The following is a 19,914-nucleotide window of genomic DNA, read 5'->3' as shown; positions in this document are numbered from 1 at the left end:
TTCCTGGGCATGGCACCTCTGTCCAGACCTGGAATCTAGCCCAGTGCATGAGCAAGGGCATGCCCTGAGATTCCAGAGATCCACAATTAGAGTACCCGCATGCTCCCAGAGACTTCTTATATGAATTAGCATCTTCTACTAAACATAAAATCCAAGATAATAAATTGTCCTAAAGCGCTCAGATGTCTTTAATCATGGTTTTATCTTCTCCCCCCAGGCCCAGTGACTTCTAATGAGCTCCAGCTCACATCCCGGATGAATTATCCATGGGGGAGTATGTGCACCCAGAGAAAATAAACAGCAAGTCTTGGGATTACTCTTAAACTCACTCTCTCTAAACATACTTTCCTTTTTTTAAAAAGATCTTTTTTAAATAAAGCAGCAAGTGGTGATTAACTCTTTAGGTCTAAGAGTTGAGAGAGAGAGAGAGAGAGAGAGAGAGAGAGAGAGAGAGAGAGAGAGAGCGCTTAAGTACTGTTGACTTCTAAAGTAATGAGAACTTGAAGTATCCGAAACTGTGCTTCTTTACAGAAGGGTCTCATTACAGACAGTCCAGCCCAGCCCTGAACTCGCTGCATAGCCAAGGATGACCTTGAAGTCCTGACTCACCTGTCTCTTCTCAAGTGCCAGAATTACAGACATGCCCCACCACACCTGGCTTATATCTGTAACTTTTGACAACTTTTCTTCTACCCTGGGCCTGAGTTAACTTGTCTGCTAAATGAGGAGAATGGCTGCTTCTCAGTCTTACTGTAAAGATCTATGGAAATAAGTCCTGAAGTTCAGCATATAGAAGTAATCATTGAGCCTTTGTAAAGGCTGGTGCTCTGTAATGCTATGCAAATCTGTATATAAATCGAACTTGGCAAACTCTTCCCATTTTCCATTGATTTACATGATTTCCAGGGTATTCCATCTTTATTCTTGACTTTATCCAGATCTATTGTCTGAGCTGAAGTTTGCTGCTTCCCTCTGAATTCCATCAGAAGCTCCTGATCTATGAGGGGATTCTTAGGTACCTGGGGGAACAGAGTAGAAGCAATACATTGTGTCTGCAATGAATAATCGCCTCTTAAGTGATGGGATTTCGAAGTCGGTATATTGAGTTTCCATAAACTGAGCCGACCCACCAGGGAACTCTCTACTTCAATTTCCCAGCAGCCTCATTTGCTGTGAATGAAACCAGGAAAGGACTGGGGGAGATGGCTCAGTGGTTAAAGTCCAAGCACAAAGGCCTGATTGCAGATCCCCAGAACTCACATAAAGTCAGAAGCATAGTGGAGTATGAGATGAAAGATGGAGACAGTATATGCCTAGAGGCTACCAGGCCCCCATGCCTGGCATGTGCAGAAGTGAACAAGAGACCCTGCCTCAAATAAAGTGTAACCTAAGGACCAATGTCTGGAGTTATCCTCTGATTCTTACATGTGAACCACAGCATCCCTGTGCCCACACTCTTAAACACACACAGAGAGACACACATGTACACATGTATACATGCACACATGCACAGGGAGGGAGGGTGCCACAGGAGATATTTAACAAAAGAATAAGGAAGAAATTGCATTGAATGCCTTCTACTGTAAAAATAAATAAATAAATAAATAAATAAATAAATAAATAAATAAAATGGTGACACTCTCAGCTACTGCTCTTGGCAGAGTAGGGGATTTTGTTGCTGATGTTGTTTAGAAGCCTACTATTCTTCGGAGCAGCTTTAGAGCCACCGCAAATTGATGAAAGATGCAAAGTTAATCCCTATTGCTTCTGTTCTCACATATGCAGAACCTTTTCCTTTGTCAGCAGCCCCCACAGTTGAATACACTTAGACGTATCATCTCCACCCTAAGTCTAGAGTTATATTTAGGCTCATCCTTGGTGTCATACATTCTCTATGAGTTAACAAATGTATGATGATGTACGCTCATAGTTGTGACGTCATACAAAGTAGTTTTTCTGTTTCTAAAAATTCTCCATGCTCCAGCTAACCTATCTCCTCTCTGCTAACTCCAGGCAGCCATTAGAGTATTTTCTTATCTCCAGAGTTTTATCAGAGTGAGGGTCTTCTGTTTGTATTTTTCCCCATAAGCTCTTTCCTCTTCCTACAGTAGGAAGTGGAAAGAGCTTCCAGCAAGGTCACCTCCCAGGCTTGTGCTGAGGACTGGCTTTGTATGTGAGCCTGAGAATCTAGGAGTGGGTGTCTGAGAAAGAAGTTGAACTTCTGAACTGGAGCCTGAGTCTGGGTGAGGATGAAGATGCCCCTCTCTCTTCTAGTCCCACCCCCTGGCTTCCTGGGCCACATCTAGGAGCAAATGAAACCTATTAGCACGCTCGTCAGGGGCACCACGAGCTCCTTCTGAGCTGGGGCAGATGAGTCATCCTCTAGTCTCTTCACTGATTAAAAGATGAATATGAATATATGCTCCCTTGGGGGATATATGGAGTCTATAGACAGACAGAACCTCAGCCATTATTCATAGGTTTAATATCCACCTTCGTCCTGGCAGCCACTTCAGATTATGAGGTCCTTTGAGGAAGCCAAGAATAATAAGAAGAGTAGAAAAGGAAATATTTGAGGCTGTGTTAAACTTGAGTTCCTGTTGCTGATGTAAAATTCACACTTACAATTCCGGAACCACTGTCAATGCAAAGGGAGCAAGGTCTCCTAACCCTCCTCCCTCTCCAAGTCTATGTAGTACTGCTCTCTCTCTCTCTCTCTCTCTCTCTCTCTCTCTCTCTCTCTCTCTCCCCCCCCCTCTGATTAAAGCCCCTTTATTCTGTGTTATTTCTTCAAGTTAATGGAAGGATCTCTCCCTCCAGCTTCTCTTTCTTTTCTTCCCTGGACCTGGACAGAAGCTTATTTCCCAGAAAGCTTTTCATACCTGTCCGGCCTCTTGGCAAGGTTATCTGTCCCTCTTGGCAAGGGTATCCATCCCCACCTAACACCTGTTATGATAGCTGATCCAGGCCAAAGTCATGCACAGCTTCCTCTGAAACTGTTTTCTTCAGGCTGTTTCCTCTGGTTATGCCCATTTCTAAAGTATTCATAGCTGATGTAGCTGCAGCACCATGTATACAGGCTATCTCCTCTATGTACAACCTCTGCTTATTTCTGTTGATTCTGAGATGTATAGCATCCTCCCTCTGAAGCTTCAGCCTTGAGTCTTCCATATAAAAAACTACTGTGAACTCTTCCTGTTACTAAGGAAATCAGCGTTCCCTATGGTAGGATCTTGTTCTTGTGAATAGCAGAATTTAAGAATGGACCTTGAAGGTTGAGGATCATTTAATTAGGGTTTTGGAGAAAGATATCAGAGAGAGTTAGTTATAAATCCTGAAAGCTACTGAGAGGAGGAAGATGGAGAGGAGGAAGAGAGATAGCCTTTCTTAATTAGGGTCCAAAAGATCAGCAGGTTCATCAGTGGAGGCTGGCAAGTAGCTTCATGATAGAAGAGAAAGAGAGCTTCAAAGAAATACTAAGAAAGCCAGAGGGTTAGATTGAACATGCTTTTGGAACATTTGGGAATGTATCCTAAAAATAAACAGAAAAGGAAAAAGAACAAGTTAAGCATCTTAAGTAGAGTTCAGAGAAGCAGACATGCTCACCAAGAAAAAGTTATAAGCAATTGCCTTGGAGGAGGGAATTTTAGGATATACAAGGTCATTATCTCACTATGGGAATAATTATTCCTCCCACATCCTGAGTGTACCTTTAGGTAAACCAGCTTTACTGAGGAGTGGTCTCCTGTCCAGGTGATAAGCATGTTCAGCTCCATTAATTCTAAAGACACTAAACAATAGTAAGTAATGTACTAACCTTTGGAGCAGATCAGACCTTAGTGTTTCTACAAAGGGCCAGGAGTAGATTTGATTCTATCCTATCCTATCCTATCCTATCCTATCCTATCCTATCCTATCCTATCCTATCCTATCCTATTCTAATTTCCCTTGATGGATCACAACAAAGTCCTGATACTTCCACCTCTTCACATAGTATTTTAAATCCTAAGGAGGGGCAGTTGGGGTGTTTCTAGTCCTTCAAGGGAAATGAATGGTAGAGTTCAAAGTCAACTGTTAGGGAGTGGCCCAATGCTAGTGATATCTAGCTAGGTAATAATCTCAAACCATATAACAGGGGTCCCACGGCAAGTATCTGGCTCTGATTTCCTAACTTCTTTTCTCTCCTCTACCAAGGAGCATGGGGATATTTCCATATCCCATCCATGCTGTGGACCTGAGGGGGACTCAGATGCAAAGGAGATATATCTGGTCCTCTCCACCTAAAAATACCATCATACTGATCTTTGACTTGATCTCAAATGGTATAAGGTTTCCTCAAAAATAGGAGGTATCTTCCAGAATTTTAGATCTTACTTTATGTTTCCAGTTATCCCTGATCTTTTCATAGGTTCAACCCAAGCAGAAGGCACAGAATAACTATTCTATCCTTATCCTTCTCAGGGTACAGATGTGTCTCTAGAGGGAATGAGTACTTAAGCAATTACACACAGGACCTGGAACATAGCAAGTGTTCTATCAGTCTACAAAAATTGATCTAACCTTATTAATTGATCCAGTAAAATATTTGCTTGGTTACTCAATTGATCTGTTCATATGGCTGTGTTCAGTCTGGGAGTGTGTCTCAGTAATCAAACAGTTGCCTAACATGCACAGGGTCCTGAGTTCAGTGATGAAAACCAAAGGCTAATACTGCCTATCAGGTGGTCAGGTATTGTTACTACACCAGCATAGGAGGGGCTCAATTGTTGTTCTCTGAGTTGATTCATTTAGAGGGATAAGATCCACTTTTCTTTGAAGACAAAGTGTTTTCTTCCCACTGAACTGGAAGCATAACCAGATGCTAGAGACTTATTTTTTGACCCTTCTCCCCACCAAGGGACCAGAAAATGTCTTGAATAGAAATAGTGAAGTAAAATGTAGGGCTTTCCAACCAATAATTGTCATGATTCATGTTTGTGCTTTCTTACTGCTTTACAGGAATCCCTAAGAATGTACATGGCCAAGTCAACTTTAGGGGGATGGTTTTGATGTGAATGGGCCCAAAAGTCCATGGGTGAGAATTCAAAGAAACATAAATGCTCCTCCATGAGGACTATCTTTTGTGGTGCCAGAACGTGCCATATAAGCTTCCAAAGGAGGGAAGCAACCAACAGTTATCCAGCTATAATGTTAATGAACCACAGCAATGGCCAATCTGGCCCAGTAACTGTCGGGGTATGGTAATGGCACACATCCCTTACCATACTAATGGCACTCCAATTAAGATCTGCTGAACAAGAAAGAAACTATGCTTGGTACTAGAAAAGTAGCTAACTAATGAGCTAGTGAAGTCATGGATCCTGGAGAAGAACATACTACCATTACTTTACTAAATCAGCATAATCTGTAACTAAATTCTAAACATTTGTCTTTATAGACAAAGATAAGGAAAGTCCTCACGCCATCCTCAAGGAATTTACCTTTGGAACAGATGGAAACCATTACAGAAATCTACAACCTACAGCTCAGGGAATATTGCAAACGGGAGGCGGAGGATCAGGGAATTTGTTGTGAGACTGTGTCTCTCCGTAATGTCAGATGTTACATCCATAAAGTATTGCTAACACGCATGACTAAACATGATCTAAACACAGACAACAATAGACAGGCTGAAGGGAATGAGGGAAAGCCCAGGAGGCCCCAGTGCTACACAAAGAACTCCAGGCAACCAAAGAATGCTGAGTGGAAGAAATAGTCTTCCTTGGGGAAGAGCATACAAATTGGTTCTCCAATATCAAATGATCAGCCCCAGATACATACACACAAGAAACATACAAACTGAGCAGGTTTTGAAAAGCAAATATAACAAATGTCTGAAAGAGAATGAGGCAATATCCTACGTATGTGAACAAACTCCTGGATTCTACAACCTCAGTTCTTCCACCAACTTAGACAAATACTGGCAACTGTAGAAAGCCCCATACTCTGCCTACTGTGGGCATTTATTTGTATAGAAGAACCAAGAACCAGAAGTTTGAGGCACAGATGTGGAAATAAAATATGATTCCTCCCCTGTAGTAATGTGTAACCTGGTTAGGGGAAAAAATAAACACAGAGATATAGACTTACAGACTTATTCATGAAGGAAATGTAGTATATGTATATGTATTTATCTATGTACATGTACGTATACATATGCATATGCATATGCATATGCATATGCATATACATATACATATACATATACATATATATATATACGATCGAGTTATTTCCTGCTACAGGTTTCCAAAATAGCAGGTGGTGCCTCTGAGAAGCACAGCCATGAGAGACGATGCGGAAAGATAGGATTACATGAGTCAGAATCATGAGTCAAGTCCAGTCAGGAGGTGACAGAGGCAGGAGCAAACCCAGAACACCAAGAAGAGTATCTCCCTTTGCTTCCTCACAGGGAGATCCTCTCAGATGTTGGTAACACCACCAAATAATAATAATACTTACTATATGTCGGGCATTCAACCAGTTGTTTAACATGAATTATCTCTGCAAATCCTTTGCACACTTTGCCAGGATAGTGTGACAAATACTGATGGTGTCCCCTGCCTTCTTCCTTACAAGAGCTCAAGGCTGTTAAGCAAAGATGTGTTGATGTAAACTACCTGACATCCAAACTCCATTAGAGCTGGTCAGTTGCACATGTTTGTGACCAATGAGGAGTCAAATGTAGTAGCTTTCCAGAAAGCTCTTCAACACAGACAAATGCATTGGGTCATTTTTTCAGTTTCCCTTCATTTTTGACCTTTCACCTGTATTTCTTCCAACTTAAGCAGCCATTTGTGGTCCAGAAAGCTTGTGCAGTGTGATAGTTAATGTTGATGGTCAATTAGAAAGAATCTGGGATAGTTGAAGAAACAAGCCTCTGGATATGTTTGTGAGGGACTTTCTAGACAAAATTACTGAGGTGATATCCTGGTTAGTTTTTATTACCAACTTAACACAACCTCAAGTCACCTAGGAAGAGGAAACTTCAGTTGAAGAATTGCTTGTATCACATTGGCCTATGGCCATGTCTATAAAAGATTATAGGAAGGCCCATCCCACTGTGGGCAGCATCATTCCTAGGCAATTGGGCCTGCACAGCATAAGAAAACTAGCTGACATGAACCTGTGAGCATGGTCGTAACCAGCACGCCTCCATGCTTCCTGCTTAAATTCCTACCCCAACTTCCCTCAGTGATGGGCTATGATCTGGAACTGTGAGCTAAAATAAAACTTTCCCTCCCTCAAGTTGCTTAAACCAACTGGTAAGAAAACATATTCTAACTGTGAGCAGCTAGATGGAAACCATCAAGGGCTGGGGTTTCAGATTGAATAAAATGATAAAAGCCTACAAAATGTGCAGGGATAAAGATGGAGCAGAGACAGAGGGAACAGCCAACCAATGAGTGCTCCAAGTTCAGACTCATCCCATGTGAGACAGCCAACCCCTGACACCATTAATGATACTCTATTATGATTGCAGACAGAAACTTAGCATAACTGTCTCCTGAGAGGCTTCATCCAGCAGCAGATGGAGGCAGATGCAGAGGCCCACAGCCAAACATCAGGCTTGTGGGAGTCTTGTAGAAGAGTAGAGGTAGGGTGAGAAAGTCAGAGGGCTCAAGGACACTGCCAGAAGACCCACAGAGTCAACTAACCTGGGACCATGGGAGCCTGGGCCACCAACCAGAGAGCACGCAGGAGTTGGACCTGAATCCCTTCCACATTTGTAAAAAAATGTACAGTTTAGTCTTCATGTGGGTCCCCTAACAAGTCGAGTAGGATCTGTCTCCATCTCTGTTCCCTGCCATTGGATCTCCTTCCTTCTATCTGTACTGCCTGACTGGGCCTCGGTAGGAGAGGATGTACCTAGTCCTGCTGGGACTAGATGTCCCATGGTGGATGATACCCAAAGGGAATTCCCTTTCTCTGAGTAGAGGAGGCAATGCGGGTAATGATTTGTAAGGGTCAGACTGGGAAAAGAAGAGGGAGGGGAGCTGTGATCCAGATGTAAAGTGAATTCTAAAAACAGATAAGAAATAAAAGCAAGCTGAGAATGGGCATTCATCACTCCCCAGCTGCCTCAAGCTCCTGTTGCCATTCCTTCTCTACTACTTCCCTACTTCACCTCAAACTGAGCCACAGCACACCATTCCTGCCTTAAGGAGCTTTTGTCAGCCATGGAAAAGTAACTGGTAAAACAGTAAGGCAGAAGAATCCTTTGGCTCGGTCAACCATAGGCTGTCACCCTGAGCATTGAATTACATGGGAAAAAAATCAGCTTCTGTTTCATTAATTCTGTTGTCTGATCTCCATTATACTCAGCTGAATGCAGTCTCAATGCATATAGGTCTCTGAAGACAGAAAACAAAGGCACAAAAAGTCACTACTCATAAAGAGAAAACCCAATAATCAAATCATACAGTGGCTCAGGGCAAGGTTGGTTGACTCCTAAACTAGATTGATTACCTATGAAACATCCAAAAAAATCCCATTGAAACATTAAAGAATGCAAACTCTAACAGTTTCTTGACAGAATCCTTTTTGAAGCCTATTATTTTAATGAGCTCTTGGTAGCTTTTTGACCAATTTATTTCTTCAGAATATTCTAGAAGGCATAAACAGAACACAACCATGATGATTACATCCCCCTCTTCCTCTCTTTTCTCAGTTTCATGATTGGACACCTATAATGGGTGAGTTGTAATTTAAAAAAAAAAAACTCAAGTAAAAATGATCCCCAAGAAAGGTTGGGAAGATGGCTAAGTCAATGATGTACCTGCTGCACATGCATAAGGACCTGATTTTCTATCCACCAGCACCCATGTAAAAGCTGGGTGTGGTGGCAGGTGATAATTTGACAGAGAAAAAGCATAGTCCCTGGAGCTCGCTGGCCAAAAAGTCTAGCCAATCAGGAAGAGAAATGTAAAGGTGACAGGGAGCAAAAAAGCAAGGCAGAGTGCAATCAAGGAAGACACTTGGATATTAACCTCTGGCTCTCACATGTAAGTGCACATACAGGCACAAAATGGGCACACACATATACTGGAAGCACAATGATAAAGAAATAGATCCCTGGGTCCGCCATTTGTTTGCATATTTGTGTGTGCAGTTGTGCAAATGCATGCTTGAAAGTGTTGGTTAGCTTGCATTCGTGGGTATGAAAGTATCTAAGGGAGGGCAGAGGAGGAGTATTTCTTCTTTGCTGTGCAATCCCATTATTCCTCCTGGCTCCTACTGATGGACAATGATGGCCACAACGATTCCATCAGTGATAACTAAACTTCTGTGCAGGACTTGAAATTTTAATTTCCTTGTGGGAAGCTGCAGAGAACTAAGCTTATTTGGGGCCAAAGAACTCATGATCTTTCCCAGAAACTTTAAAAGAAAACAAAACAAAACGAAAAGAAAACCAGACTCATTCACTGGCTTCTATGCTTTCTTGAAAAATGAAAATGCAGGGGCTCTTTCTAAGTGCCCCTTTATACGCAGCTCCAAAGTTGTTCTCTCCATCCCTGGACCATCTAGCATGGGTTGTCAGACACAGACAATCCTGAGAAGCCACAGAACTCAGCCCAGGGCATCCATGCTTTCTGATTTCTTTCTCCTTTCTTTAATGGAGTATAATTCTCTCGGTTTTTTTTTTCTACTCATCTTGCTTGTATTCATGAGATCTTATGTTGCTTGATGAATGCTCACCATGGATCAGGGATGCTTTGAAATTATTTATGTTACTTGATTCCATCCAATATTTCCATTTTAAAGATCAGAAAACTGAGGTTGAGAGATTACCTTGTCTAAGCTCATACAACTAGGCTAGAGTTCAACCCAAGCCCTACAGCTGCAGACACTCTACACTTCAGTCACACCATGGATGACCAGCAGCCACTAGTCTGCTAAGTCTAGAATGTTTCTTCTGGCATCTTGAGCACAAATGATGGATATGCCTTCTGCTTACCTTAAGTAGAGAAGAAAAAAGAAGAAAAAGAGAAAGGCGAGGCATGTTCTATATGTATTTTCTTTGTCCGTCTGTCCGCTGTGTTCTGAGACAAGGTCCCACCATGGATCCCATCATGCTGACCTAGAACTCACTATATTGTTCAGGATGGCCTTAAACTTGCAGCAATCCTCCTGCTCCAGCATTATGAGTACTAAAATTATTCATCAAGCTTTGAGAGGTAAATCTTCAAGCAGTCTCTGATTATCCACAGTCTACATCTTGAGCAAGGAATCTATACAGAGACTAAAAAATGAAACAAATGCTATTCTTTGGGGACACGGGACATGGTAGGAACAAGGCAGGAGAAGAGAAGCAGTGTGTATTCTAGCATACCCTTGAGGAAGAAAGACTTCTTGGTGAATTTAATGAATTTGAAATTGAATTCTGATATAAACTCCGTTCCAAGGAATGAACAGCCAAATGCTTTCAAAGTGTCCTACACTTAGGATCCATGCACTAGCTCAGTCATGGATATGTACTCATCACATAATCCCCTTTGTCTTCAAGCAGAATAGTGGACTGTCCATTGCCCCAAAGACATCCTAAGAATGGCTAATATAGGGGAGTCAGACATATACAAACACTTATGCTCTAAGTGCCATTATACCCTCTCACCAGCCAGGCATAACAGTAAGTACTGGGAACAGGGCCATGGCTAAGCTGAAACAATCCTTAGAATGCTGAACTCTGCACTCCCCCATGTTGAATCTCCCAGCCCAGAGAGCAAGTGATACATGGGGGCAGCATGCTCTGGGGAGGCATTCAGCAGAGTGTTATGGAAAATACCATAGACTCAACTGCCATAGACTCACGAGTATGAACACTTGTTCCTCAGTTAATGACGCTGTACAGGAAGGTTATGGAAACTCTACAAGGTAAAGCTTTGCTGGAAGAAGTACTTCACTCGGGATCAAGCCCTGAAGTTTTATAACATGGACCTACTTCTTGTTCTCACTCTGATTCCTGACTGCTAGGTCAGTCTCATGCTCCTGATGCTATCTATACCTTCCCTACGTGATGGGCTGGGTCATCTCTGGAACTGTAAAGCACAGTTCCAGATGGTTTGGGATGGCTCTTCCTATTTCCTGCCCCCAAATACATCTATCTGTGTCTTCTAGCATGCTTGGGAGCCCAGAGAGGAGAACACTGATGGATCTGAAATAGGATCTCCTGACCCCTGACCTCTGAGTTCTGATTAGATTCAGCAGCTGAGGACACTAACAGGGAATCGGAGAAGATCAGGATGCTTTCAAGATGTGTATCTGCCAAAGTAGCATCGTAGTAGGAAGCCACCTTCTCTACTGAAGGCAGTGACCCTACCATGCATCTTGTCTTACAATCTCTACAGTTGCCACCAGTCATTCTTAACTACCCTAACTACCTAAGCCCTGTAAAAGTAAAACGTCTAGCAATTTCTAGCTCTAGTGGTACACTAACTTCCACTGTTGTTCCCTTACCTCAGCCTACACCTTGCGAATGTCCCCTACATTTAGTTTGAGTGAACTGTGTTCCCCACAAGTGGAAAACAAGGAATGTTTCCCAAAGAAAAAAGCACCAAACCTGTTGCCTACATTCTTAAGTAACAACACCATGTGTTGTGTTGACTGAGCTGCCTTACAGTCCCACAAGGAGCCACCAGGTTGAGCCTGCAAAAGAACTCCCAGTCTTAGTTTTATTGATTCAATATTCAAATGATACGTTAAAGTTAGAGCATTTGCAAACAAAACATGTTAAGGTGATCCATAGCCCCATGTGAGCTTTGTATGATATCTGCCTAATCAATGCAGGCACTTCCCTGAGTTATGCTTATACTGGGGGATCTTGCCCCAGTAAGAGCTGCTGAAGCACAGGTAGGAAGACACTTGGCCTATACCAGCCAATTGAGCTTCTTTGCTATTGGAGAGTAACATCCAAGATTAGTTCTTGGCTCTCAGCTTATGAGAAAAAGCAGAGGCCAGAGTATCCCAGTGTCCCCATAGTTAGGGTTTCCCCAAAGGTAGGGTGTCCCCATAGTCACACCATGCAAATATCCTGTAGCTCATTGAATATCTGAGATACCCTCATACTTGTATGTTTTTAATAGTGTCCTCTGGTAGTTAAATGACAGTATTTCTAGTTGGTACATTAAAGTTGTGGGTAGGGCTGAATGAGTAGATACCATACATATATCTGACAAAGCATTAAAAAACCAGAGGGCTGGGATGTAGATCAATTTGTAGAGTTAGCATCTAACATGCACAAAGCCTGAGTATGGTCCCCAGCATTGCATTAATCAGATGTGGTGAGGCATGCCTACCTATAATCCTAGCTCTTGGGAGGTAGAGGCAAGAGGACTGACTAGAAGTTTAAGGTCATTCTTTGCTACATAGCAAGTTTTCAGCTATCCTGGGCTACACGAGCTCTTGTCTCAATGAGAGAAAGACAGAGAGAGAGAGAGAGAGAGAGAGAGAGAGAGAGAGAGAGAGAAATGAGGCTAGAAAAGGGAAAGGAAAACAGACAGGAAGGGAAAAGGGGGGAAGGAGGTAGGGAGGGGAAGAAGTGGGAAGGAGGAAGGAAAGAAAGGAAGGAAGGAAGGTAGGAAGGAAGAAAGGAAGGAGTTGGGGATTTAGCTCAGTGGTAGAGCACTTGCCTAGCAAGCACAAGGCCCTGGGTTTGGTCCTCAGCTCTGAAAGAAAAAAAAAAGACAAAATAACATTTTTAAAAAAAGCAAAGGAAGGAAGGAAGGGGAAGGGAGCAAACAAAGGCAAGACAATTCAATCTAAAGACAATAGGGCAGATGCTAAAAGTGAGGCATTGCTGAGCTTCTTCATCCCTGAAGAAAGTAAGAAGCAGTGAGCACCTGTGTGATTTGGATCTGAAATGTCCCCACCAAAGACCATGTGTTGAAGGCTTCCCCAGTCCACTAGTGTTTAGGATGGGGCCTTTGGGAGTTGCATGGAAGTTGATTGGATGAAGGAGGCCCTGGACTTATCAGTGAATTAAACTATTATGGATTTAAAACTTAATAGCATAGAGGCATAAGTCACAGGGAACATGCCCTGGGGGGATGTATTTTTTGTTTACAACACTTTCCTCTCTCTTTCCATTTTAAAAATACTTTTTTTTAATTTTTATATTGAATTCTGTGTGTATACATGCAAGTGCAGTGCCCACAGGGTCCAGAAGAGGGCATCAAATCTCCCTGGAGCACTGGGGTTAAGGGCACCTATGAGTCACCCATCATGGGTGCTAGGAACCCAACATGGGTCCTTTTCAAGAGCGGTACATGTTTTTAACCACCAACCCACCTCTCTAGCTTTATCTTCCTGGCCACTATAAGTAAGAAGCTATGACTTCCTTCACTACTTCACTCTCCCTGACAAAATGCTTTTATTTACCTCAGGCCCAGACAACCAAGGTCTAAAAACACTGAAAACATGAGTCAATATATTTCTTTCTTCTCTCAAGTTATTATAAAAAATAGAAAATTGCCTGACACACAGCCCTTTCCTCCAGGGTTCTGATGTGACTCCACTCTGGTCTTGCTCTGTCTATCTCCTGGACTTCCCCTCCCCACTGTGCTCAGAAAAGATTCTTCTGATTGGCTTAGTCTCTCTAGAACAAGTGTCTGTCAGTTGTCTAAGGTGCTAGCCCTTTAAAGTACTCAGCAATGTGTTCTGTAATTTTAGTATTTATTCCTCTTGTGGGCCACTCCCCATTTTTTGTTCAACCTGGCAGTTTATAGGCCTTCTCTGAAGGAAGACGTGACATAAAAGAAAAAGGAAGGAAAGAGAAGTTGCTGATTCACTTTGAGCTTTGAATATTTAGGCATAGATAAATAAGGATCTTTAAGGGTACAACTTCCCGTTCTCAGAATAGAACAGGAGCCTCGGGCTGGGGAGTAATAGGAGAATGATGCAGATCAATAAGACATAATTGGAGACTCAAGGACAAGGTAGCAGAACATACAGAGGTAGCTCAGTCTTTGATGGCATCATCACAGTCCTTTGATACTGTTCTGCAGAGAACTGTAGATATACCAGTGTCCATTTGACTGTGCATCTCACAGTGCCTAAGCAGAGCCCCTGGTGACCCCCCCTCCACGAGAGTTGAGATCTCACCAATGACTGCAGCAGAGATGCTGGTAGGCCCCAGAACTGCACTCAGTCACCCAGAGGTCTATAGGCACACTGACTACCCAGTGACTACCTGAGCAAGAGCTGTATACAGTACTAGCAGACAAATATGACCAAGCGAGGCAATCACTTAGAGAACTTGTAGCTCAACAAGAAATTAGACAAGAAAAAAAGATCATTTTACCCTGTGGGGAAGTTGAAAAAAAATATAGGTTGAGTGGAGTCTGGGGAGACTGGAAGTCAACTGAACACCTCTGCAGGAAGCACAAGTCTTCTAAGAACATGGTCCCTGTCTGCAGTTCTGTCCTCTATCCTAGTCAGGTGGCTGCTGATCAAGCCACCGTGTACTAGTTTCATTTCTGTGGCTGTGATCAATCATCCTGACCAAAAGCATCTTGTGGGAGCCAGGGCTTCTTCCACTTATAATTCCAGGTTGTAGCTCATTGTTGTAGGGAAGTTAAGGTAAGAGCCTAAAGCAGCTAGCCACATCACATTCACAGCCTGGAGTAAAGAGTATAAATGCCTGTGACTCAACTCACCTCCTCTATTCCTACATAGCCAGGGCCAAAAACTAAGAAAAAAAAGTGATGCCACTCACTCTCAGGCTGGATCTTCCCACATTGATTAAAGCAATCAATTTACACACACACACACACACACACACACACACGGCCACAGGTCAATCTGATCTAGACAACGTCTCATTGAGACTCTCTTCCTAGATGATTCTAAGTTGCATCAAATTGATAATCAAAACTGATTATCACAAGGCCATATACAAATTCAGCAGAAAGTTCATGACCAATGTTGGCACTGCCACAAGCTAGTAAAGTGTGAGCATGTAGCATAAGTCCCCCATGATGGCTGTCTTAGTTAGGGTTTTACTGCTGTGAACAGACACCATGACCAAAGCAAGTCTTATAAAGGATAACATTTAACTGGGGCTGGCTTACAGGTTCAGAGGTTCAGTCCAGTATCAAGGCAGGAATGTGGCAGCATCCAGGCAGGCATGGTACAGAAGGAGCTGAGAGTTCTACATCTTCATCTGAAGGCTGCTAGCAGAAGACTGGCTTCCAGACAGCTAGGACTAGGGTATTAAAGCCTACTCCCACAGTGACACGTACTCCAACAAGGCCACACCTCCACATAGTGCCACTCCCTGGGCCAAGCATGTATAAACCATCACAATGGCTTTCTCAATCTTGTTCCCTGACATCCTTACCCCATCTTTCTTCCTAGACATACAGACCAGAGGTTGGTCTTTCTGTGCTCTTTTATTATGATTAGTACCAGTTAGACACTCAAACTAACCTAAGGAGGAAAGAAAAAACATATTACAAGGATCCAGGATGTCTCTGGGGATCTAGTAGATCATCTTGGCTCTTTACCAGGCAGGTATAAGAGTGAACCAAAGGGAACAAGGCAGACAGCTCTGCAGACTGGCTTCCAAAGTCTCCTTCTGTGCCAATCCTAGCTGGGAAGGAATGCAGCTGGATGCTAGCACATGTGGTAAAAAAAAAAAAAAAAAAGCACTCCAGGGTTTTCACTGCCAACTCAGGATGAGTCAACACCATGAGGTGACTGCCAAAAAAGCCAACGTCATTTTGAGCTGTGCTCATAAAGGAGGAGTGATGATACAGCCTGCAGCACAGAGCACCAACCACCAAGGAACATAGACTAGATAGGGGGCCAGGGAGGACTAGAAATCATGCCCTACCACGAGCACTGGGGTACACCAGGGGTTTCTGTCTGGTAGGGTTTTCAGGAATTGGTGATAATATCGTGGACTCTGGTTTAATGGGTTGTAGTCTGGGGTCAGACTGTCTGACTTGAAACCCCAACATAGGCAAGGGTTTGGGCGTTGCCAAGCAGTAGTAGTGAACTATTGTATTTTACTGTTGCCATAACCCTCTGAAGCCATAACTGTAGTTAATCCATACCCTACAGATGAGACAACTGAAGGACCGAGATCCTTGCTAAAGACCACACTGCCAACAGGTTGAAGAAAAGACTTTGAATATAAGGAGAGTATACTTTTGTTTGTTCCCCTACCTAGTACTGTGTGAATTTGAATCCTTTTCTCTTACCGTAGCCTTAGTGCTGCATTAAAATTCATTCAACACAATAGAGCGCTCACACATATGCACAACACAGCTGTTGTGACAGTATGCACAAGACCTAAGCAAGCTCAAATCAGATAAAACTCCAGCATAAAGATAGGAAATGGGTATGACACCCGACCCCTAGCTAAGGAGCTCTGGGTAACAGATACCTGCTAGGAGGGGAAGCATCAGTTTTCTTTAAGGTTATAGCCTTATAGGTCAGGCATCCCCAGGGGATAGCCACATTTCGAAGAGCATAAGAGCAGTGCAAACTGGACTTGATATGTTAAAAATAAAATAAAAGGCAAAGGTGGGTAAGCAGGGAAGGGGAGTATAGATCTGGAAGGAGCTGGAGAAGGTAAACGTGATCAAAACACATTATACAAAATTCTCAAGGAACTAATAAAAAAAATCACCCAAAGATGTAAAGGCTTAGCCCAGAAAGGTCTATGTGCTTGCAGACCTGAAATCATGGTAGGACATGTTTATCTTTGCTCTCTTCATAATCACGTGAGATGGTTTGAAGCTGAGGCTAGGTTTGAGGCTGGCAAACAAGATGGGAAGCCTTAGTCTCCAGTTGCTGCCTAGGAAGGGAAGAAGCAAAGGGCTAGGACAAGAAGAGCTGGCTCTCTTTGGATGTCACCTATTGTGAGATCGCCTCACAATCTCTAACAGGATGGCTATGGAGCAAACAGACTTCTCACAAGCCATCTCCTGGCTCCCTGGGGGCATGTCTCCAGATTCTCAATCACTTACCCTCAGAGGTCATGTCACATCCCCTCTATGCATTCTGTTGGCTGAGGCAATTGCAAAGATGCTCTTCAGCTCAGGAGTTGGGACTCTAAGTACTTATTGAAGGAGTGGTACTACCGCACAGCATAATGGGGACAGTGTGGAGTGGGGCAGACACCACACTAATACACTCATTTGGGAAGAGATCATCTACAGCAAGCATTCTCTGCATTCCAAGAATGGTCTAAGTGACTTACAATCTTTATAACTCATCCTCACCAAATTCACCCCAGAATTCTGCTCTAGAAGGCATCACAAGCCCATCCTACAGAACAGAGAAAAGAGATGACCATGCAGTTCCTTTTATCGTTGCCACCTGTGACTGGAGGATCTAGAATGAGCCCCAGGAATGTTTGACCATGAAGCCACCACCATGAGTCCACACACTAGATGCCGACCACAGAGGCAGCACCAGGACATGGTGATGGACTGTGGGAGTCCTGACATCTGCCTGTCGGGCTTCAGCTCAACCTTGAAGCTTAGAAACTGCCCAGCCTTGGGCAAAGCTTTATGTCTCTGCACTTTGATATTTCTGGAGAAACCCAGGTGCTTGCCTGAAGAGATGAATCAAGACAACGCACGGAAGGTGCTTTGTGCATTGTCTGGAAGCTAGAGAGGATTCTATAAATGTCAGCTGCTGTCTTTATGAAAGCAGCACAACAAAGACATTTTTCAAAGACAAATCTGTAACCACAACCAAAAGTACAAACCATACACCCTCAAGCCCAGTTAACACTCTCCGTCCATTGATGTCACAATACACGCCTGTGTCAGGACACAGCAACAGAACACTGAGGGTGTGGGGGCTCTCACAGGCTGGGAAAATCACACCCCTCTTCTCTGTTCCTCAGATAAACAAGCATGTGGTGGTTCTGCCTCCAAGAGCTCTGCTGTCCTTCCCTGAAGGGGGCCTCAGGTGACTCAGCTAGGAGGGCACTCAGTGACTCATCAGGCACCAAGGACTGATTAAACGCCCTCAGATCTTGGGAAGAGAACAAACACCCAAGATACCCAAAGTTCGTTACCATTTCCCAGACCCCAGAGGCTCCTCAGACAGGAGACCATCGACTAGATAATTAACCAAGCTTCCTGCCATGAGAGCGGAGGTGTTAGTCATTTGGTACACACACACATCTCCAGGGTGTGTCAGTATGAAGTACTGTAAGTTCCCTAGCCAAGATGTAACCTCATGGCTAGTCTTTTCTCATTCAACCCAAGGCCCCCCAAAGCCTCCAGAGCAGATAAATTCCCATTTGTGTCCCTAACCCAGATGGCTTCCAACAGGGGTGACCTGGCTATATAGCCACACAGGCCTATCAAACCAGCATAGAGGCACACCATGGACTTACCTTCCTTCATCAGATGAGAAATCTCCAGGAAGTTTTCCATGGAGCACCCACAGGATCACTAGGGTCCTCTTCTCTCCTGCTCCAGCAGGTGATCAAAGTACCATGTGCTTCAACCTTCTCATATCTGCCTCAGTCCAACAGCCTCTAAATCCATCTCTCAAGACATCTCCAGCTTTTCCTTCTTGCCCTAGGGGACTCTGTGGAAGAGACCCAGAGGCCTGCTGTTCCCTTGGGACTCTTTAGTGACTCCAGATGAGTGCTATCCTCACCACTGACTTAGCCACTTCTCTCTCTCTCTCTCTCTCTCTCTCTCTCTCTCTCTCTCTCTCTCTCTCTCTCTCTCTCTCTCCTCTCTTTCTCCCCTCTCTCTCTCTCTCCCTATATATATGCATAGTCATATGCAGCGACAAGGACAGACTCCTATAAGCAAAAAGAAAGATCTCAAAAGAAACTACCCACATAATTATCTTGAACACATAGGTTGTTGCAGCAGGTTGAACACCCTAATAATTCACACCTCGCCTCCACCCCACGGATGTGAGCCCTAGTACACAAACTCCCTTCTTCTGAGAACCAGGTTTGCCTCCACTCTTCCCTAAGGATTTACTATTCTCCCAAACTCTTCATCCAGGCAGTTACTTCCTCCAGGAAGTCATCCCTGACCTTTGTCTTTAATCATCCATGGTGGTTTGAATGAGAATGTCCCCCATAGACTCACATATTTAAGAATTTTTGTTCCTGGATGATGGCACAGTTAGGGAAGGTCTAGATGGTGTGCATCCTTGCTGAAGGAAATATGTCACTGTAGGTGAATTTAGAGTTTTAAAGCCTCACACCACTTCAGTTTGCTCTCAGCTATGCACTGACGTTTGAAGACATGCGCTCTCAGCTTCCAGCTCCTGCTGTCTAGGCCCGCCTTCTGCCTTGCCTCCCCACTATAGTGGACTCTTTTCCCTCTTAAACTGTAGGTCGAAATAAGTTAATTCTTCTATAAGCTGCCTCGGTCACAGTGTTTTATCATTGCAACAGAAAAATAACAGCATCCCCAGCTATTTCCTCTTTCACAGCCTCCTATTTCAGCTACCTGTTGGCTGACAGGTGTGTCTGACAGTGGAGAATGGCAACTGTCTCTGTCCTATCTAAACATGTGCCTTGAACAGTGTCCCAAAGCTATAATGTTTTCAATAAATCATTCTATATGATGGAAGGACAATGGGTAAGCAAAAATCTTCAAATAATTTCCAATTTGGGGGCTTTTGGGGAACTGGTGGTTAGTCTGGGGTTTTGTTTAGTTTCATTCTATTTTGCTTTGTTTTTTGAGACAAGGTCTTCTGTATCCCAAGCTTATCTGTTGTCTCCCATTCAATTGGTAACCAGTCTCAACCCTGTTTAGTTTCCAAGATCAGATTAGATCTGGTGTGTTCAAGATAGTACGGCCACATACTATCTTGTGTAGATCTGGAACTCACCACGTGGTCAAGGATGATTCTGAACTTCCTCTGCCTCCAACATGCTGA

The sequence above is a fragment of the Grammomys surdaster genome, unplaced genomic scaffold (genome assembly GCF_004785775.1).
Source record: "Grammomys surdaster isolate TR1022 unplaced genomic scaffold, NIH_TR_1.0 313, whole genome shotgun sequence".
Classification (NCBI taxonomy): domain Eukaryota; kingdom Metazoa; phylum Chordata; class Mammalia; order Rodentia; family Muridae; genus Grammomys; species Grammomys surdaster.
The sequence above is the reverse complement of the archived record's forward strand: the minus strand, read 5'-3'. Positions refer to the sequence as shown.